This window comes from Coptis chinensis, chromosome 3 (assembly GCF_015680905.1).
Source record: "Coptis chinensis isolate HL-2020 chromosome 3, ASM1568090v1, whole genome shotgun sequence".
Taxonomy (NCBI): Eukaryota; Viridiplantae; Streptophyta; class Magnoliopsida; order Ranunculales; family Ranunculaceae; genus Coptis; species Coptis chinensis.
The window spans coordinates 16,027,029-16,050,532 of record NC_141458.1 but is presented as its reverse complement, the minus strand read 5'-3'; the positions used below and the strand labels follow the sequence as shown (position 1 = coordinate 16,050,532).

At 34.6% G+C, this 23,504-nt stretch overlaps 1 long non-coding RNA gene across 11 annotated transcripts; it reads right to left on the bottom strand.

Annotated features, from left to right (window-relative positions):
- Positions 1-1,865: 1,865 nt before the first annotated feature.
- Positions 1,866-6,843, bottom strand: LOC147508219 (uncharacterized). Of its 11 annotated transcripts, none has more exons than XR_015217967.1 (8): positions 6,287-6,843; positions 6,084-6,208; positions 5,706-5,976; positions 5,239-5,532; positions 4,729-5,139; positions 3,713-4,145; positions 3,293-3,600; positions 1,866-2,174 (listed from the first exon to the last, which is right to left on the bottom strand). It is a non-coding gene; the product is annotated as an uncharacterized LOC147508219 (long non-coding RNA). The 11 variants fall into 11 exon arrangements; XR_015217964.1 differs by having other exon boundaries at positions 3,293-3,438; positions 3,536-3,600; positions 5,239-5,976; positions 6,287-6,842; XR_015217965.1 differs by having other exon boundaries at positions 3,293-3,438; positions 3,548-3,600; positions 5,239-5,976; positions 6,287-6,842.
- Positions 6,844-23,504: the final 16,661 nt, after the last annotated feature.

Below are 23,504 nucleotides of genomic sequence, written 5' to 3'. Positions count from 1 at the left end.
TTGTCTTTTTAGGTTCACAAGCAAGATTTTGTTATGTTATGTTCTGTTTCTTTTTTCTTAATTAAGCAAGCAAAGCTTTACAACAATTTGCTTATCAGAGGATTAAGCTAAACTTGTAATATACAAGAGTTTTAACCCTAGCCAGGAACAAGCAATAACTTTATTTGATTAACTATTTTACTTGACAAGCAAAGCATAGAACTAGAGAGGAGTAACAATTGGGATTATCTCTACAGTATCATGGTGCATGTGGAGATTCGTTGCTGGATGTAAAAGGCGTGGCAATGAAATTAGGTACTAGAATAGTTTTTGGTTAACCACTTACCAAAATGCAAAGTTAACTAATCAATGTGTCGATTACGTTGTATTATAGTACAAAATATCAGGATATAGGTGTTTCTCGATACTCAATTTCTTGATATGTATCGTAGATATACTATCTCTTTGGAGATATTTTACATTGTTTGATATGTAAATATCGTAAATATATCTAAAATATCGATAAATATCATAAATATTGTAGATATTTTTTGATATATCACGACATATCATTTATATTTATTTGAAATATAATGGTAAATATTAAATAAAATTGTTATCTAAACAAAATATCTCAAAATATCACAATATATCATAAACTATTGAATATATCATAAATATTGTCGAAATATCACCGATATTTGCAATTGTATATATTTTCTAAACTTATCACAATATTTATATATCTTTTGCTGAAATCTCAATATTTATCACGATATTTCATAATATTTTGTACTATCGTTGTATACCTCAAATAACCAGAGATCACATGGAATAACCTTAAAAGGAAGTCAATTATCGAAAAAAAAAACATGAATAACCTTAGTATAAAATTGATGTCTACCTGAGAACCGAACTCTACCTGAATCGAAAATTTCACATGAGTTGGATGTATGATCCCTAAATATCTCAGTTAAACAATCTCTCATTTTTCCTCACTATTCTCTCCTTTTTTCTCTCCTCATCCTCTTCTTTTTATATCTCCCCGAATCAGGACCGTCCATCTGTATTGTTATCCCATGGCTCTCCCTCTGACCGTACGCATGCCACGTCTGCGGTCTTGATTCCCTACTCCTCCATTTTCTTTGTTATGTTGCATCATATCCCCTGTACCATTGATTTAGTCTAATTTTCCCACATTGTACCACTACAAATGCCCCTTCTCGACTCCGCGGTCCTGTTAATGGATCCGGGGTCGAGAACTCTCATTGTTATTCTCTTTCCACCACCCACGTTCTTTTTTCTTGGTTTGCGTGTGAGGTGGCCTGCACTCATCACGCTCGTTTTCACTATAAGAAAGCTGACTTTTAGCCACGGACCAAAACTGTGGGTAAAGGGCTTTAGCCACGGCTATTGGCTCTCCGTGGGGTTTTGACATGTCGGGAAAAGGTTAGCTACAGCGAATGACCATGGGTAAATGCGACAGTCCACGCAACAGCTCAAGCCATAGGAACTTGCCACTGCGAATGACCGTGGCAAACGTCGTTGCAAGTGCCATAGATAATAACCGTGGGAATAGCCGTAGCAACTACCACAGCTCTCGACCGTGGCATAAGCCGTGGCAAGTGCCATAGATAATAATTGTGACATAATTCGTTGCAATTATTTTTGTGAGAGATAAAAGTTGTGGCATAATCCGTGGTAAAAGTACCTTTGCCACACACATCTTTTTGCGTTATCTACGGACATTGGCCGTGGCTAAAACGTTTTAGAATTAAAAAAAACAAAAACAAAATATATATATATATACTAGTTTTATCCACTTTTGCCTTTCAATCCAACTAATAATCCATCCATCCTAATAACAATATTACAAAGAAACCACATTCCCAATCAAAATTCCTTTGCCGAATAATAGATAAAGAGATGAATATTCATACAAGTAAAAAAAAAAAAAAAAAATCTGTAGCATTTATTACCACAAGCTCAATATAATATGAATTTCCAAATATTTTTCAATATATTTCATCACCCCGTACAAGTAATAATGCCTTAGTTCACCTCACATGATGTTTCTCCGTTACGTTTTATCATTCCCTTGCACTTGAATACTTTCGAAAATGATTTGAAGTCCTAGCTTCATAGAACCCTAGCCTTAATAACATTTTCATGAGCATCCACCTGCATACAAATACCTACATACAAATGAATCACAAGGAAATGATATTAAAGTCAAAATCCCATAAGTCTAAAAGTCGGAACCTAGCTGAATGGAAAAAAGTCGTAGCACATAACAAGAGCATTTCTATGTGCTACAATTAAAACTTAAATTAGCATCTCACTTTGTTTTTACTTGCTCTAAAAAATACCCTAAAGGAAATTAAATTAATCAATGGACAGTGGTTTCCACTAACTTGGGCTTGACATCTACTCTACATAACTCGTTGAACTTGGGCTGCTCTACATTGCCTAATTGTATCCAATCAAGTCGCATTCATCATGTGTAAGTGCGTAACATATATTTCTAATTTCTATAAGCTATGTACATAAACTCTAGAGAAAAAATGCCACATGTTCTACTAATAACACATTCTGTATCATCGCGTATATAACCAACCAACAAGCACTACAAACCACATATCATGTTTGAACCTATGCTACAAGACCAGACCATAATTCCTTTAAGACATTCTGTTGCTAGGAATCCTAGGATTAAGCTCAATATCATGCACATCTGTTCCAAATTTATTTTTATAAGCCTTGAGAAATGGGAACCGGTCCCTGACACCACCAATTATGGGACTGGTAGTGTTCTTTTATGGGAAAGAGATAAGTTGGATATAATTGAGGAAAAAGTGAAAAATTGTACTACAAGGCTTTCTTCAGAAGTTCATTGACGCATATTCCTTAAGGTATGACCCACTTCAATTGCACACAATCAATTATATTAATTCTCTTAGGGGTTTAAGAAACCTAGTCTCAAAACAAAAAACTTGACCTTTCTATAAGTCTTCACAAACTCCAAGACAGACACAAAATCTCTTCATACAATTTTGACAAAGTTTAGCTGATGTAAAACCCGTTATTTTATAATTACGTTCTAGAAGAGCTCTGTCAACTGCTTGACCACCTTTGCATTTCAATGATAACACATGGTTTAAGGACTATAGTTAATCCCTAAAAAGAGATGAGGAAACAAGTGAAAACTGAAATGAATATATAGAAAATTTTATTTTGGCAGATTAACTATCGTCAGATTTCACTCACGAGTAATACTTCCAAATAACTTTGAATTAAGGTAAATATTCTATACCTTGGCAAATGGACGGTGTTATGCGGAACTCTTGCCACATTCCATGATGAGTAGCAAGATCGAAATTAAGGATTTTGGCAGCAAAATATGCAGCTCCAGCAGCAATATGATGAGGTTTAAATTGAAGCCATAAAGAACTTCGGAGCCTGCCAAGAAAAGAAAAGAAAAGTCGAGCTTAGTTGCCTGATAGGACTGTATAAAACGTACAACCCCATGATAATTTAGGATTTGAAAAATAAATACTGTGTAACCAGCCATCTTCACGAAGTCTATAAATGAACAGGGTAATGTCTTGCAAATCGGTATTTCTGCATCAACAGAGTCTATATCAGTCTCACAGGGACAGAGGAAAGTTAAATCTAAATTATATATTCTCAAACATGAAAAGCAAGCCTAACTCTTTAACATTCTTATCCTTACCAACTATTAAAGCAGCCACCAGGTGGAAAATTAGCCAAGAATCTTCTGCAAATGCTGACAGAGAACCAAAACTATAGCAAAATGACAGGCTCAATTCTGATTCTCCAGTGGTCCATTCGGACACAATTCAATACGATAAGTATTGCAAATTTGCAAGCAATACAAGAGAATAGATGTCTCAAAGTGCATGTCTGCATCTTCTGCTCAATGGTTTACTAATTGAAAAGCATGCCAAATGCTCGCTTCATGTTCATGGCCCAAACTTTTAGGATAACATAATGCAGGACATAAAGGTCGAAGTCGGGAATTTGGAATGTGTGATGCAAGGGACCAAGAAACATGCACACATATGCTCAGGATACTGATGAAATGGGTGCCACCACTACCACTAGAGAAAGTTGTACTGAGGATACTGATGAAATGGATGCCACCACTACAACAATGGAGAAATAATAATAAATCATACTAACGTATATAAATATTGAGGATTTATGAAACATATAATTCAGTTTTCCAGTTTCATGGACAGCCAGATAATCAGCCAGACTACTATCATTACTGTACATACTACCCCAAATGATGGGGAAGGTGCCCTTTGACTAACTATTCATGGAACTGAATAGAAGTCGCAACTAAATAATTTAAGCTGCCAACAATTCCTCCGTGTAACTTTTCTTTGTGTGACAACACCTGTGTGAGTATGAACAGATGCTTCATTACACTTTTAGTATCTATGTTCCCATTGGACCCAAACAAACCCATAACATTTTTGTATATTTCAAAACATGTCCTACTTCCAAATGGCTGCAGATAGACGACAACACAGATTTGAATACAAAGGTAGAATTGGGCAAAGATGTAAATCATCCTCCTCAGAGACATTCATGAGTTCTCCAACAACAGATTTTTATCTTTATCAGATGGCTATTGAACGAGCTATCGACTTCTAGATTCAACAGCAAACAAAAATGATATGTGAAACTCTAGTTGATATGTGAAACAGTATTGAAGTGTACCTTGTGTCAATAATCAAGGGAACATGGGTGCCTTTCTGGGAGAAATTCCATGTTCTTGTGAAGGAAATCTCTAGCTAATTTTCATTTTGCAGAATAACCCTGTAGTCAATCCCTTTACTCTGCATGACCAAAATAATGTCAATCACTTATCTTGCAAATTTGCCTCATTCTGCAGAAGACACACAAAATCTAAAAGCGTAGAAAGCAAGTTAGAATTGTAAATGAAACCATAATTACTGTTAGTTTGAAGGGAAGTTTATGAGTGCCAACCCTCTCTCTCCATTTTCCCTCCAATATATAGCTGAGCTTGGACGAGATTCAGCTACATGATTGAAAAGACAGAAATGGAGGAAAGTATAACAATGTATTTTCCCTCCGTATCTGTTCCTCAACTTTAGAAACTTTTGCTTCCTGCATACATTCATTTTTGATAAAAAGTGAATGAAGATCCAAAGTCTGGACTTGTAGATCATGACTTTGTAAAATGTACACCTATAACAAAATACCTACCTCTAGACCACCAGAAGTGAACTGCAGATCATGACTTGCAGATGCTGACATCTCCGCCAACTACTGGTTAGGAAATAATACATTTGATGAATCCTGCTTTCCTTTCTCAATTGCCTCAGCTGCAACCTCAAAGTCCAGTCTCTCACGTGCACGAGCAGATTCTGACATCTTACTATTTCCTCCAGACTCGGTAGAGCGAAATCCTCCTTGGTACTCATCCTTAAGAAACTGCTCAAACCTTTCTTGCTTTGTAGGATCAGCTTTGAAAGGTTTTACACGTTCTGGAGTATCATTCTATTGCATATGCCATGGGGAAAATTAGAAAGTGCTAAATCCCAAATTCAACTTTCCATAAGAATGAACTCACAGAGAACGTATCTAAAAAATATGGTGATTGCATCCGAGCAGACAGTGGAACCTACCCACAAAGTTACTACTTTAAGGTAAATTTCAAAGGAAAAACATACAGAAGAGATGCGCCACTCACAAGTGATGCAAGTTTTGTAAATGTATCTGAAAGATTAAAACTGAAATTGAATGGCATCTGCAGAAGCAATGAATGGGTTGGAATCTTTGTAACTTCTCTCCAAAGGTTTCTCGCCTAAAATTCTACCACGGCTTTCTGCGGCCATCTTCTGCAGACTTGGTACTGATTCCTTATGCAGACTTGGAACTGATTCCATATCCACATGTTGCTTATTTTGATTGTGATGTTTTTGCTGCTCCTCCCATAGCCTCCTTGCATAGTAATCATGACGTAAGCGAACAAAAGAGGTTGAATGAGAAAAAATTATTGTCAATGACGTAAGCAAGCACTAATGCACTATCAATGTAGATGTACTTACAGTGACTGGCCTGCAGAAAATTCCCATCTCGACATCACGGACTGGTTGGAATTTTCTAGATTCCAAGAAGAACCTCCAGAAAACTCAAACCTCTCAGGCTACAAAAAATTTTCACCTTCAAGAAACTATCAAGAGATTCAGTGTTCGTTGGAAGAAAAAAAATGGATAATTATCAAAGTAACACGGCTATATGCAATACTTACCAAACACTTGAATTGCAGACACTATCTTATTCAACTCGGGAACTAAATCTGCATATTCTTGTGCTTCAAGGGACAGGTGAGGTTGCTTTCACTTCATAACCTGCAAAAACCAATCAGTTCCACCTTTTCCTCCTCTTTTATCTAGGCTTGGGACCAGCAACACAAATATCTAGTTTGCGTTGGCGGAGCTAAAAAGGGGTTAGATTAGTACAACGAATCCCGCCACCTGAAAAAGTAAACAAACAATCACACAATTGCAAGTACCACATATAGCACAACCAAAATATCTATAAAACAAGCTCATCCAACATATAACACAACCAAAATATCCATAAGACAAAAAAACACATCAGAAGTATCCATAACAAAACAACGTATCCAGAAAGCAAAGTAACATGTCCAAAATCCTGACTTGACTAATACAAAATAAAATATTTCCAAGTCCAAGATGAAAATGACACTATGTGTCTACTAAAAGAGGGGAAATGGCCTTTAACAACGAGGGGGGAGAAACTGCAGAAATTCCTTAGGCCAAATAACATGTCCCTGCCCAACTTGACCAACGGTATGAAAGTGATTATAGGGCTCGGGCAATTCGCCAAGAACCTCTGATGAATTGCCTCAATGTAAACCAAGAATTTTCCATCCCCCAAAGTTCTATCTCCAATCTTAAATGTTGGATCAACTTGTTTCACCCTCCCAGATGCAACCTTTCTCAAGGGCCAAAAGGCTCTCACATTGATTTCAGCATTCATATAATCAGGTCCCTTCAAAAATAGATAAAAAAATAAAATAAAATAACATTAGTTAAAATTTCAAATACACAAACCATTAAATTTTACTATTACTATGAGAATAAAATAAAGTCATACATATTAAATTTTCGTACCTGAGAGAATATATCATGTGATCCATAAGAAGAGGGTCCAACAGGGAATTACATGTAGGTGGCATCTGGCGGACAAGATTCGCACCCGTTTCATTAATCGATTTACTTTTCCATCAAATGAGTCCTTGACTCATCAATTTTCTTTTCAAACTGATTTTTTTAACTCCTCGGTGACCTTAATCTGTTATGATATCTCTTCCTATAAGGAGCCGAATGCTTAAATGAAGACTTAGAGACACCATAACCCATGACCCACATGCGCCCTCTTGAGTCTTTACCAACAACCTGTGTACTTGGAGATTTTAATTCGAGGAATAAAAATAAAATTGAGCAAAGTATAAATTCATACCTCTGTCACAACATCATTGTCGCATGCTTCAAAGTCGGAGTTGGGGGTTGTGTTAGAGTTCAAAGGAGAACATTAAGAAATCTTATCCTATTAAATGGAAAACATAAAAAAACTCGAAAATCATATAGATAACATAGATGTATCACTGACTAAGCATACACTATATATATAGGATAAGATTATGTTCAGGTGTTTAAAGTCTAAGCATACTCTTTTATACTAGAAAGAAATAGAATAAAAGAACAAATATAGTGCATAACAAATATATAGATAACATAGATAACATACTCTTTTTATGTAATGATCTCTATACATAGATATTTGTTATGCTTAGACTGAATTAAATATTAATGCTCTTACTATGATATATATTTAAAATGTATGTTAAATATCATAACATACTTGAAACACCTGATTAATGCGGAAGAAGATCAGTCAGCAGCAAGAACACTTGATTAAACTGAACTTTTATTTATATGGATGGAAGTGTATGTTACAAGGGGAGATAGAGAGAGCACTCTTAGCAAACTAGAAAGAAAATTGAAAGGTAAAATATTGGATGTCCTCAACAAGGGTGAGGTATCCCTTTTATACTAGTCGGAACTCAAAATATAATTTGGAGTCCGCGACGAGAAATAGTACGTGTCTTGAATAATTGCGGTCGATGGGCCACCTTGACAAAAAACATACTTGTTTTTTTACTTCTGTCTTCAAAGGATAAGAATCCTTTTGATACTTTATTCCATTACCTTTTGACTTTAAAGAAAAGAAAAGGTGAAATGTCCCTTTCATGGGTCCTTCTTGGATAAAGTAATAAGAATACACATTTCTTGATTCTATTTACGGTCCTTAATTTGGGCCATAATTAATGCCCATTATCTTTGAGTCGTAGATTCTCAGCAACTTGGATCAGGATATCATTATCCACATCTTCAAGTTCTGACTCAGAGGAAAGGTACCCAAGATGGTTAAGATACTCATAAGATCCTTCTTCATCTATTAATTTGAGGATCTCCATAGCGCCGGACTAAGAGCCAAAGAGCTCATCTGTTTGAATTGCTCAAAAAAGAATTTGGTTTTATTAGAATTGTCCAAGGATTCTGTAAGGATTAGAAATCTATCAGATTCAGACAAAAAAGTAAACTTTGGATACTTTTGTGCTGAATTAGATCTGATAAACCATTTAATCTGATGAAGACCAATAGCACGGATTTCGGCCATTTCTCTGATCCTGTCTTCTGCTGTAATTATATGAAATTTCTCCTTAGATTCCGAAAGAGAAATAACTCTTGATATGTCATCAAAAGGTCTCTGTTTATGGATTCGGACCAAAAATACTGCAGGATAAGTTTCATCTTCTGTATATTCAGGACAAGCTGTAATAAATTCACAGTAAATAGTTCCATGCCATTTTATCATAGTATTTTCTATGGCCTGGACCAACGGTGAAGGCAGGAATGTTCTGTCATTAGTTCCTGCTTCCAAAGATACTTCTGTACTGATGGTTATGGATTTAATAAATCCCATCTCTAGTAATTCATCAATTAAAAACATATCTTCAGGACCAAAATATTGCCAAAATGTGGCAGGAAGGAAGATATGAAGACTAGGATGTATACTGTGAGTGCCTTCAGTAATATGGGCAATACCTTTTATAATCAAAGGGCAAGAACCCAATACTATTGAATTCCAATTATTAATCCATCTCTGAAAATGTGAAGGAGGAAGATTTTGGATTAATTCAGGTAAAGGTGCTGGAAGGGAAATTTTGGCTTTATTCCAAAAATATTCTGAAAAGTCTTTGGAGAGAATACTCCAAGATACACAATCAAGGGATCTTTTTGGACTATTGGTTTTATTAACCTGAGACCAAGGCTTGATTGAGTTAAGTTAAGCTTGCTAAAATATTTAGCGTTGATTTTAAGAATCTGGATAAGATCTTTTTTATTATGCTGATCAAAGGTTTTGATAACATTGTCCAAAATGGACTTCTGAAAGCTGTGAAGCTTTTGATGTGTAAAGAACTTATGTCGGTTATCATAGACATAAGGTAACTCTAGATCATCAAATCGTACTTTTCTTTTACCAGTACTTTTAGACTCTCTAGAAAAATTACGCGAAGAACTCGCATAGGTGCGCTGAAATATTCAGACTCCAAGGTTTTACCCTTGTTGATGCTGTTAGAAGTACCAACAGACTCCTGGGAATGATCCCAGTTAAGGAGGCCTAAATTGTCCTCAAGAATGTTGATAATCTCAACATTAGCAGTATCTGAAAAGGATTTGAGTCCTTTAATGGTTGCTCACGGTGTCTTTCCATATAATGGATTCTCCAATGAACCAAATTGGAGCATGATGGATTCTGTAAAAAGACATTCAATTATGTCTTAGATGTACAGGATATAATCCCGGAGAAATATTCTCTGAATGATGAAGAGTATATTATTTCCAAAATATTTGGATACTCATAAAGCCTTTGTTTGTGAATTATATTTCACAATCTTGAATCTTCCTGTTCTGCAAAGAAGAAGAGATAAATTCGAAGACCAAAGGATGATCCTCAAAGTTAGTGTAAATACCATAATTGTCAATTTTATTTATAGGCATAATGGTATTTAAGAAAGGGTTCCCATTATAATTTCTTTGGGTAAGGTCTTTAATTAATAGAAAAGATAGAGGTATATTAACCTCATTCTTATTAATATTAACCTTAGTAAGCTTATCTTTGAATAGCAATTTTACTACCACTAGCACTTGGTCATAGTTTGAGTAGTAGTTTCAAAATATTTTGGTGGAATTAATCCTTCTTGGATGCAATTCATATCTGCACCACTATCGACTAAAGCAATATAATTATTCAAAATATATTCTTTGTCAATAATCAAGGTTATAAAAATATTCCATTTCCTAGAAAGTATAGAGGAAGTGAAATTGCAGTGTTGGAAGTTATTGTCTTCCTTGAAATAGTGTTTCTCTATTTGAAACACTCTTTGCTTTAAATGAAGAATCTCTTTGTTGATATTCTGGATTTGATTATTGAGATTCTGGGTGACTAGAGACTTTGAGGAACTAGGTTTATTTTTTCCTAGGCGATCAAAACCTCTTTAAAGATTATACCCTTCCATTAGGATCAACAATGTTGTCCTTAACTGTTTTAAAGCAAGTTTTAATTAACTTTAGCTTAGTGTCGAGGTCGATAATAGAGTCGATAAGCTCTAGGGCGGTTCATTTGTTCGAGGTCGAACATTAATAGCTAACCCATTCATCTGTAAAATAGCTCTCATGCTATCACATTTAGATTGCAACATGTTACACTGACATGGTGCTTCATTCTCTGAAGTACTAGAGTAAGGATCTTCAGATTCATTATTAGATTCAGAAGAACTAGTATTAAGTAAGATTTTACTTAATTGTAATTTAAGATCTTCATCAATCTCTAGATGATTGATCTTCTGTTTAGTATAGCACTGGTTGGCATAATGACCAATTTTTCCACATTTTAAACAAGTAATATTACTTTTATGGTGTGGATCTTTATAAAAATCTTTATTAGGTTTCCAATTTTTATTGGAACTCCTTTTATGTTTTCGAGAATATATTCTCTTACTGTTTTTCTGGGTTTTTCGGGAAGAAATTTTCTTCTTTCTTTGAGAAGGAATATCATAAGCAAATTGTTCACAAAATTCTCCTAGCTCTTGTTTACGGAAAAGATTACATTTTTTTTTAAGGCGATTTGTAGCTTAAGATCATTACATAGGCTAAGACCTTCTTGAATGACTTGACTAATGAGACTCCCATAAGTATGAGACTCATAAGAAATATTAGATCCTCCATTAAGATCTCTGAGCTTTTTCCTAACCTTTTCTGCAAAGAAGTTAGGGAGACCATCAATAAATTTAGATTTCCAATGCTCACTATTAGCATCATGTAATTGTAGAACTTTGGCTAGGAAGACATCCTTATACCACCTAAAATGAGATAGAGTAGGACATCTAAGATTTTGCAGCATCTCTCTATTCTTTTCAGCCGACAAACCTTCTGGTCCAATAAAATGATGGACAATGGTTAGGCATAGAGTGTAGACTGCGTCAGAAATAGATATATTCTGATTAGCTTCGGAACTAAACTCCACTTTGGTAGAGTTATAGATTTCATCTCTTTGCTCATGAGTGAGAACATTATCCCACCAACCTTTAAGAATACCTACAAATCCATGGGAAATAAACCTGCAGACATCTGCATCTGTATTTCCATGGGCTTTGCAAACACTTGCATACATGAGCATCTCCTGAAGCGTGTGATAAATCTGATAGTCAGATTTAGCATCAATATTCCAAGTGTAAATAGTCTTAGCTTGATAAGACACTTGGTCATTAAAATAGGCTTCTTCATAAAGAATATCTTGAGGAGTGGGTCTAGGATAATAATTCCTGCTGTGACCTATATGACTCACTTTCTGCGTATTCTGTTCATAAGTTATTTTATTCAGATTAGGAGAAGCGAAATTTGCTTCAATATCCAAAATTTCATTTGGATTAATATCATCTTCAGAGTTAGATTCTTGAGAAAGAATATTAAGATTTAATTTACTTAATTTCTCAATAAAATCATTTTTGGATGAAGACTGATCCAGTTTGAAATTGGGAATATCCACAGGAGGCTGAATAGATGGTCTAATATGACCAAAAGAACTGTTTTGTTTTAAAGAAATATTCTTTAGAGGTTCTTTTTCCTTATTAGGATCAATCCTAGGGGTATGTTTAAGGATATTTTCAGTATTATTCTCAATTCTGATTAATTGAGCTCCAATAGTTTGTAAACACAAATTTGTATAATTATTCTGTTTACAAATTTTATTAATATCCTCCATCCGCACAGTTTGTGGGCTTCTTCTTGGGTGGGCTTGATATAAGCCCAGCGGTTTCGGACTATCTTTCAGCTTCAAAGGTGTTGTTGGAGGATGAATAGCTGTCATCTCCTTTTCATCAGTAGTAGTCCATTTTTTCTGATGAAATTCTAACACACCAATATAATTATGCACAGGAGTAAAATTACATTTAGTAGTGATTTCCTCCTTTGCAATAGGTGGAATAATAATCCTTTTTGTTCTTGAATTACCTCTTTATGAGGTAACTTATTTTCCTTTTTAATTAAGGTATTTTCCTTAGGTAAATCTATTTTTACCTCGGCCATAAGCCTAGCCTCTTGTTTGGCTTTAAGAAAATCACTGATATCTTTTCTCAGAGTTGCACGCTCAACTCTGCCATTCAGAATTTTATGATTCTGATACTCTAAGCAAAACCATTTTGTCAGAGGAGTACAATTCCTCTGATGATAATCATAATAATCATCATAAGGTCTAAGCATAGGTTTTAATTCTGTAGGAGTAAAATATTTACTCAACTCTTCATATTTTAATTTATAAAATTGATAAGTTTCATAAGGTGTATAATCCATCTATAAAACAAAATCCATCTCTGACGCTGTGGGAGATTCCCTAGCTTGCTGTGTATAAATACCATGTGGTATTTGTTGATTAGAGATACGGATCTCTTCTACAGATTGATTATACTGTGTTGTAGATTCAGTTTCTGAAACTGAATGCCTAGAAGATTGTGGTATAGAGATCTTGTAAGAGGACCTCAAAGACAAACTTCTTCCAACAAAAGGTTTCTTAAAGTTCAATATAACTTCATCACCTTCTGTTGTTTGGACTATCTGGTCTAAATCATTATTAATGATTGGCTGTGGTTGAACAGCGTTTCTGCAAATCCATGATTCTGGAAATTGAATCTCACTCCAAGGAATCATCCTGGGTGTTGCTACACTAGAAGTTAAGAGATTTGTGTATATTAACACAGTCTTACCTGGTGTAGTTTTATGCCGTACATTAGGTGTTAAAGTCTGTAACACCTTGTAGTGAATTCTGTAAGTAATTCCTATCACTTGGATCGGGTAAAAGTTATAACCTTTAGCCTGAATTTGTAATGATCTGAGAATCATAAAGATTTCTATCCGATAAAGCTAAACTTAAATTAGGATAGACATCGAAATAGATCTGTCCATGACAAAGACTAGTCTCTCTTGCTCCCCATAAGGGGCGGTAAATAGTCGAGACACCTAGCATCTCGAGTGTTGCTTGAATACAAACATTCATACCAACAGAAGTCAATGGTGGTGCGAAAAGCAACCTGTATTATTACCTATGTGAATAAATTTATAATTTTTCACATGGTGATATAAATCACGAGGACTTAAAAGATTTAAATTATTACTCATGGAATTTAAACTAATAGTTTGTTCCATAGTTTTTACGAATTTTTTCTTGGTCAATTTTTCAATCCGGTTACCATATCTATATATGGTTTTGGGATCCATATTAGGGATCGTCCATTTATTCATTTTGTCACGTGTTAGTCGAGATCATACTCGATTAATTACGTGTTCTTAATTGAACTCGGATCATCATTATTTGATGATTGTGCCATGGGGGTTGAGGTGTTAGTGCAAAACAGGTAGAGTATAATGAATTATAACTATACTAAACAGTATTAAAACTATTCTTTATGTAATCATTGACACATCGTCTTCTTCTCCAAATATTATAAACAGTATAATCAAAATCAAGTCTTTAGTGCTTATATTAAGTAAAACCACGTCTGTCAACGCTTTACGGGGAGCAAACGGCCTAAACGCATTTCTTGCTAAACGGCACAGCATATACCCTACGCGACTTTGGTGACGTCCCAGAGTTACCAATATAAACGTAAAGAAACAATAATGACCTCTTGCTGATGCAACTAGTCTTATTTCAACAAGAATAAAATTAAGTAATCTTAACTTCATCTCTAATAAGATACTATTCATAATACTGGAAAGGAAGAGTCAACAGTATTTTAGGATCCAGGCGGACATTCTTGTGGTCGGAAAACCGAGCCTTTAAGCAAGTAGTCCTAAAGAGTAACCCTCACACCTTTTTCCTTAATCATACTTATATCTCTTACTTACATCTTTTCTTAGAAATAAAACAATCAAATATAATTATAAAACATTTCCTCACCGTTATGCACTAACCTCAAATTAAGCTGCCATGGCTCTGATACCAAATAAAAGAGAAAGATCAGGTAAAACACCTGATTAATGCGGAAGAAGATCAGTCAGCATAACAAGAGCTATATTTTACTGTTAATTTAATATTTAATTCAGTCTAAATATTAAATTAATGCATATTTAGACTAGTCTCTATACATAGATATTTTACATCTATACTGATATCTAATTTAATATTTGTTATGTTATGATATCCTAACCAACATAGATAGCATACTCTTTTATTTGTTATCTATATGATTTTGGTATAATCAAGTCTAAGCATACTCTTTTATTTGTTATGCTTATAACAAATACATCTATGTTATCTATACATCTTTAAAATGAAAGATGTATTAATGATATAGTTTAATCAAGTGTTCTTGCTGCTGACTGATCTTCTTCCGCATTAATCAGGTGTTTTACCTGATCTTTTTCTTTTATTTGGTATCAGAGCCATGGCAGCTTAATTTGAGGTTAGTGCATAACGGTGAGGAAATGTTTTACAATTATATTTGATTGTTTTATTTCTAAGAAAAGATGTAAGTAAGAGATATAAGTATGATTAAGGAAAAAGGTGTGAGGGTTACTCTTTAGGACTACTTGCTTAAAGGCTCGGTTTTCCGACCACAAGAATGTCCGCCTGGATCCTAAAATACTGTTGACTCTTCCTTTCCAGTATTATGAATAGTATCTTATTAGAGATGAAGTTAAGATTACTTAATTTTATTCTTGTTGAAATAAGACTAGTTGCATCAGCAAGAGGTCATTATTGTTTCTTTAACGTTTATATTGGTAACTCTGGGGGCGTCACCAAAGTCGCGTAGGGGTATATCTTTGTGCCGCTTTAGCAAGAAATGTTTAGGCCGCTTGCTCCCGTAAAAGCGTTGATGACGGGTTTTACTTAATATAAGCACTAAAGACTTGATTTTGATTATACCGTTTATAATATTTGGAGAAGAAGACGATGTGTCAATGATTACATCAAGAATAGTTTTTATCTTTGTTTAGTATAGTCATAATTCATTATACTCTACCTGTTTTGCACTAACACCTCAACCCCCATGGCACAATCATCAAATAATGATGATCCGAGTTCAATTAAGAACACGTAATTAATCGAGTATGATCTCGACACACGGACAAAATGAATAAATGGACGATCCCTAATATGGATCCCAAAACCATATATAGATATGGTAACCGGATTGAAAAATTGACCAAGAAAATTGTTTGTAAAAACTATGGAACAAACTATTAGTTTAAATTCCATGAGTAATAATTTAAATCTTTTAAGTCCTCGTGATTTATATCACCATGTGAAAAATTATAAATTTATTCACATAGGCCTAATACAGGTTGCTTTTTCGCACCATTGACCCTTTTGGGTATGAATGCTTGTATTCAAGCAACACTCGAGAGATGCTAGGTGTCCCGACTATTTTACCGTCCCTTATGGGAGCGAAAGAGAGACTAGTCTTTGTCATGGACCGATCTATTTTGATGTCTATCCCTATTTAAGTTTAGCTTTATCGGATAGAAATCTTTATGATTCTCAGATCATTACAAATTCAGGGCTAAAGGTTATAACTTTTACCTAGATCCAAGTGATAGGAATTACTTACGAATTCACTACAAGGTGTTACTGACTTTAACACCTAATGTACGCATAAAACTACACCGGTAAAGACTGTGTTAATAGACACAAATCTCTTAACTTCTAGTGTAGCAACACCCGGATGATTCCTTGGAGTGAGATTCAATTTCGAATCATGGATTTGCGTAAACGCTTTTGTTCAACCACAGCCAATCATTAATAATGATTTGGACCGATAGTCCAAACAACGTAAGGTGAAGTTATATTGAACTTTAAGAAACCTTTTGTTGGTAGAAGTTTGTCTTTGAGGTCCTCTTACAAGATCTCTATACCACAATCTTCTAGGCATTCGGTTTCAACTGAATCTACAACACAAGATAATCAATCGTAGAAGAGATCCGTGATCTCTAATCAACAAATACCACATGGTATTTATACACGACAAGCTAGGGGAATCTCCCACAAAATGAAATGGATTTTGTTTTATAGATGGATTATACACCTTATGAAACTTATCAATTTTATAAATTAAAATATGAGGAGTTGAGTAAATATTTTACTCCTACGAATTGAAACCTATGCTTAGACCTTATGATGATTATTATGATTATCATCGAGGAAATTGTACTCCTCGACAAAATGGTTTTGCTTAGAGTATCGAAATCATAAAATTCTGAATGGCGCGAGTTGAGCGCAAACTCTGAGAAAAGATATCAGTGATTATCTTAAAGCCAAACAAGAGGCTAGGCTTATTGCCGAGGTAAAAATAGATTTACCTAAGGAAAATACCTTAATTAAAAAGGAAAATAATTTACCTAATAAAGAGGTAATGCAAGAACAGGAGAGGATTGTTATTCCACCTGTTATCAAGGAGGATATTACTATTACAAAATGTAATTTTACTCCTACTAATAATTATATTGGAGTATTAGAATGTGAAACAACACATTCTAAGGTGAACATGGATATGATGACTGTTCTTCCTCCAATAAAAGAAAAGGATAGTAACATACTAGTTACTAAAATCAATGATTCTAAGACTTATAAAAAACCAAAAAGTCTTAGAGAAAAGCAGCATTGGAAGAGACTTAGGCCTAAAGCCAAAGCCCTTCGTTTTTGTATTAAGTGTGATCATAATGGTCATAAGACTAGTCAGTGTTCTACTAGACCACAAGACTATAGTAATCTTTTGAAGATAAGAAAATTTAAGATTAATCCACAGCAAAAGATTTATGATCTTCATTATCTTCAAAATTTTATGACCTTACAGAACCTTGGTGCTTATAAGCATATGAGACTTCCTAATACTTTATATAAAGGAAATTCTCATATCACTAGCATTCAGGATCTACAGTATGAGGTTAATAACCTTAAAACAGATATAAAAGCCTTAAAGACCAATAAGAATATGGTGGACAATTTTGAATTTCAGAATTATAATAAGGCTAATAACATCACATTCCAAAGATGGAATGTCCATGTAAATTTAGTTATTAAAGGAGAATATACTCTCACGAATCATGTTGCCCTTATTGACAGCGGAGCAGATCTGAATTGTATTCAAGAGGGTTTAGTTCCTACTAAATATTTTGAGAAATCTACTCAAAATCTTTCTACTGCTAGTGGTGCACCTATGCAGGTTGCATACAAATTAACAGATGTATTCATCTGCAAAGAAGGACATTGTTTATCTACTACCTTCCTTCTGGTGAAAGATATGTCTCAGCATACTATTTTAGGGAATCCTTTTCTCAACTCTATTATGCCTATTACTAGTATCACTAATATAGGTATTCATGCAACTATTAATAAAAATAGAGTTATTTTTGAGTTTATAACTCCTCCGGTTCAAAAGCAGATTGCTATGATTAATACAAATCTAGTAGCTAAAGAAAGTCAATTAAACTTTCTCAAAGAAGAAATAACTTCTTTAAAATTACAAAGAAAGACTCAACAAGAAGGAGTTTGAATAAAATTGAACAAATTAAAAATCAATTTATTCTTGAAGTCTGTAGAAGATATTCCCAATGCTTTTGGGAAAGAAAGAAGCATATGGTTTCTTTACCCTATGAATCTAGCTTTAATGAACAGTTTATTCCCACTAAGGCTAGACCTAGTCAAATGAAATCAGAATATTTGACTTTATGCGGCATGAGAGATCCGAGTCTTACGGATAAGAAGTTGATTACTCCAAGTAAATCTCCTTGGAGTTGTACAGACTTTTATGTTAATAAAGCAGCTGAGAAAGAAAGAGGTGTTCCCAGACTGGTTATTAATTTCAAACCTCTTAATACTGCCTTACAATGGATTAGATATCCTATTCCTAATAAAAAGGATTTATTAGATCGTTTATCTACCGCGATCATCTTCTCAAAGTTTGACCTTAAGTCAGGTTACTGGCAAGTCCAAATTGCCCCTGAAGATAGGTATAAAACTGCTTTTACAGTACTCTTTGGACATTATGAATGGACATTAATGCCCTTTGGTTTGAAGAATGCTCCTTCGGAATTTCAAAATATCATGAATGAGATTTGCAATCCTTATTCGGATTTTACTATTGTCTATATTGATGATATTCTAATTTATTCTAAATCTCTAGAACAGCATATTAAGCATTTAAAGATATTTAAAGAGCTTATTAAACGAAATGGTTTAGTAGTGTCGGCTCCAAAAATGAAGTTGTTTCAAACAACTGTTCGTTTTCTTGGGCATAACATTACTGAAGGAAAAATTATTCCTATCGACAGAAGTATTGAGTTTGCTTCTAAATTTCCTCGATGAAATTCTAGACAAAACTTCGCTTACAAAGATTTCTTGGTAGTTTGAATTATTTGGCGGACTATTATAAAAAAATCTTTCACGGGATACCTCTATTCTATACTCAGTTAACAAAGGTTCCAACCCTTGGAGTACACTCATACTAAGGCGTACAAAAATTAAGCTTAAGGCAAAACAATTACCTTGCCTATCTTTGCCTAATTTTAATTGGTTAAAAATTGTGGAAACAGATGCTTCTAACCTTGGTTATGGTGGCATCTTAAAACAGAAGAATCCTATCTCTAGTAGAGAAGAATTAATTCGTTTTACTTCTGGAACTTGGAAGAAAGCACAAATTAATTATTCTACTATTAAACAAGAAATCCTGTCCTTGGTAAAATGTATTCATAAATTCCAGGATGATTTACTGAATCAGAAGTTCTTGGTACGTATTGATTGTAGTGCTGCTAAACAGGTATTACAGAAAGATATCAAGAATATTGCTTCTAAACAGATTTTTGCAGGATGGCAAGCGGATCTTTCTGCCTTCGATTTTGACATTGAATATATCAAAGGTGATTCTAATTCTTTGCCAGATTTTCTAACTAGAGAATTCTTGCAGGGATCATGAGTACCTCTCAGAGAGGCAGAGGTCGTGGTTATACCACAAGAGGCCGTGGAAAAAGCAAAGGAAAATATAATTTCCTTGACAATAAGGAGCAATTTCCTCCGTTATCACAGCAAAAAGGAAAGTCAATGAAAGAGGCTGTCCTTACTCCTCTGACTCCTTATGTCCCTAATAAAAGGGCAGATCAAACAGTCATTTATCTTCAACCAGGTGATGAGCAGTGGATGCCTGATCCTTGGGAAATTCAAAGAAGATATTTTGACACCGCAAAAGATCCTCCTGTTGTTGACGGCAAACATAGATATATCTATGAAGAAATTTTAGCTTCGGCTACCTCCAGTATGGATATTCACCATACGTTACAGCATCCTGATTCGGAATATAGTCCGATCTCTTACAGCAAAGCAATCTTTAAGAGAATTATCTCTTACAATGAGTGGGGTTTGGATCCCAACAAGTGTCGAAAATTGAGTTCGACAAATCTCCTATATAACTACTGGGACTATATCTCAGCTTTTACTAATGTGTTTTTCTATCAGAATTCTCACAGGAAACACTCATGGTTTATCAAGCTATGCCCACAGTCCATCAAGACTGACTATCCATATTGGATCTTTCAATGGTGGGAGTATTTTGGTCGTAATGGATATTCTCCGGAGAATCTTTTAGATATTTTTCTAAAATGGACTGACAATCATCCTCAGCTGAAAGGCAATGATAAGATGCCAAGAGGATTATCATCCTTGACCTTTTTTACCATATATGGTATTCCTTGGATTTTCAAGTGGGATTTTAGTTGTGAATATAATCACCTTAAAATTCCAGTCCTGAAGAGAAAATTCTATTCAAGATGGTGGATTTCTTTTCCAACAGATGAAGCCATCATCAGCATTGAGAATGATTTGAAATCATTCATAGAACAGACTCCCAGAATTAATCCCACAGAAGATGTGGATACAGGGAATCCTTTCGATATGATGAAGAATCTTATCAAATTTCAGAATCCCAGTTTCTCTGATAACCAAATCAATGAGTTATGCATGGAGAAGCTTAAAAATCATTTTGTAAATTCCTTTAAGTTACCAATCTTGGAATCCCAGGGTACTAAGGAAATTTCATCTTCAAAAAATGCAATACTATCTTCTCAGCATGATGATGTTTCCATGACATCAATTAATAGTCAGGAAGAAGCAAACCAATTTGCTTGCTTAGCCGGAGAAGGTCAGCCCGAAGAAGAATTGGGTGACAATTTTGATATTACAGAAGCAATAACCCAGTTATATCCAAGCTCTTCCAAGACTCCAGAAGAACCTATGGACATATGGGCCAAGTTCAAAGAAGCTCTTAAGGCAAAACAGGAATCCAAGACTACTTCCATTAAAAAGTAAGGAAGTTCAGGTTTACACGGCAAATTTTCAGAATACCAAAGATAATAATAATTATCTTTTCAGCATAATGGCAGACACTATGGCCCAAATTAAGGACCAGAAATAGAATTAGCATAATACTGACAGCTGTATTCTTATTACTTTATCCAAGAAGGACCCATGAAAGGGACATTTCACCTTTTTCTTCCTTTAAAGTCAAAAGGTAATGGAATAAAGTATTAAAAGGATTCTTATCCTTTGAAGACAGAAGTAAAAGACAAGTATGCCTTGTCAAGGTGGCCCACTCGACTGCAACTATTGAAGCACACGTAGCCACTTCCTGTGCGGACTTCAAAATATATTTTGAGTTCCGACTAGTATAAAAGGGATACCTCACCCTTGTTGAGGGCATCCAATATTTTACCTTTCAATTTTCTTTCTAGTTTGCTAAGAGTGCTCTCTCTATCTCCCCTTGTAACATACACTTCCATCCATATAAATAAAAGTTCAATTTAATCAAGTGTTCTTGCTGCTGACTGATCTTCTTCCGCATTAATCAGGTGTTTTACCTGATCTTTTTCTTTTATTTGTGGTTCCGTTGCCGGGACCACAAATTTTATTCTTTACACATCAACTCTGAATATTTCAGCACCTATGCGAGTTCTTCGCATAATTTTTCTAGAGAGTCTAAAAGTACTGGTAAAAGAAAAGTACGATTTGATGATCTAGAGTTACCTTATGTCTATGATAACCGACATAAGTTCTTTACACATCAAAAGCTTCACAGCTTTCAGAAGTCCATTTTTTCTGATGAAATTCTAACACACCAATATAATTATGCACAGGAGTAAAATTACGTTTAGTAGTGATTTCCTCCTTTGCAATAGGTGGAATAATAATCCTTTCCTGTTCTTGAATTACCTCTTTATTAGGTAACTTATTTTCCTTTTTAATTAAGGTATTTTCCTTAGGTAAATCTATTTTTACCTCGGCCATAAGCCTAGCCTCTTGTTTGGCTTTAAGAAAATCACTGATATCTTTTCTCAGAGTTGCACGCTCAACTCTGCCATTCAGAATTCTATGATTCTGATACTCTAAGCAAAACCATTTTGTCAGAGGAGTACAATTCCTCTGATGATAATCATAATAATCATCATAAGGTCTAAGCATAGGTTTTAATTCTGTAGGAGTAAAATATTTACTCAACTCTTCATGTTTTAATTTATAAAATTGATAAGTTTCATAAGGTGTATAATCCATCTATAAAACAAAATCCATTTCTGACGCTGTGGGAGATTCCCTAGCTTGCTGTGTATAAATACCATGTGGTATTTGTTGATTAGAGATACGGATATCTTCTACAGATTGATTGTACTGTGTTGTAGATTCAGTTTCTGAAACTGAATGCCTAGAAGATTGTAGTATAGAGATCTTGTAAGAGGACCTCAAAGACAAACTTCTACCAACAAAAGGTTTCTTAAAGTCCAATATAACTTCACCTTCTGTTGTTTGGACTATCTGGTCCAAATCATTATTAATGATTGGCTATGGTTGAAGAGCGTTTCTGCAAATCCATGATTCTGGAAATTGAATCTCACTCCAAGGAATCATCCTGGGTGTTGCTACACTAGAAGTTAAAAGATTTGTGTCTATTAACACAATCTTACCTCGTGTAGTTTTATGCCGCATATTAGGTGTTAAAGTCTGTAACACCTTGTAGTGAATTTCGTAAGTAATTCCTATCACTTCGGATCCGTAAAAAAGTTATAACCTTTAGCCCTAATTTGTAATGATATTGAATCATAAAGATTTCTATCCGATAAAGCTAAACTTAAATTAGGATAGACATCAAAATAGATCGTCCATGACAAAGACTAGTCTCTACCGCTCCCATAAGGGACGGTAAATAGTCGAGACACCTAGCATCTCCGAAAGTGTTGCTTGAATACAAGCATTCATACCCAAAAAGGTCAATGGTCCGAAGCAACCAGATTAGGCCTATGTGAATAAATTTATAATTTTTCACATGGTGATATAAATCACGAGGACTTAAAAGATTTAAATTATTACTCATGGAATTTAAACTAATAGTTTGTTCCATAGTTTTACCGCAATTTTTATCGGGTCAATTTTTCAATCCAGTTACCATATCTATATATGGTTTTGGGATCCATATTAGGGATCGTCCATTTATTCATTTTGTCCTGTGTCGAGATCATACTCGATTAATTACGTGTTCTTAATTGAACTCGGATCATCATTATTTGATGATTGTGCCATGGGGGTTGAGGTGTTAGTGCAAAACAGGTAGAGTATAATGAATTATAACTATACTAAACGAAGATAAAAACTATTCTTGATGTAATCATTGACACATCGTTCTTCTCCAAATATTATAAACGGTATAATCAAAATCAAGTCTTTAGTGCTTATATTAAGTAAAACCACGCCCATGCCAACGCTTTTACGGGAGCAAACGGCCTAAACGCATTTCTTGCTAAACGGCACAAAGATATACCCTACTGACTTTGGTGACGCCCCGA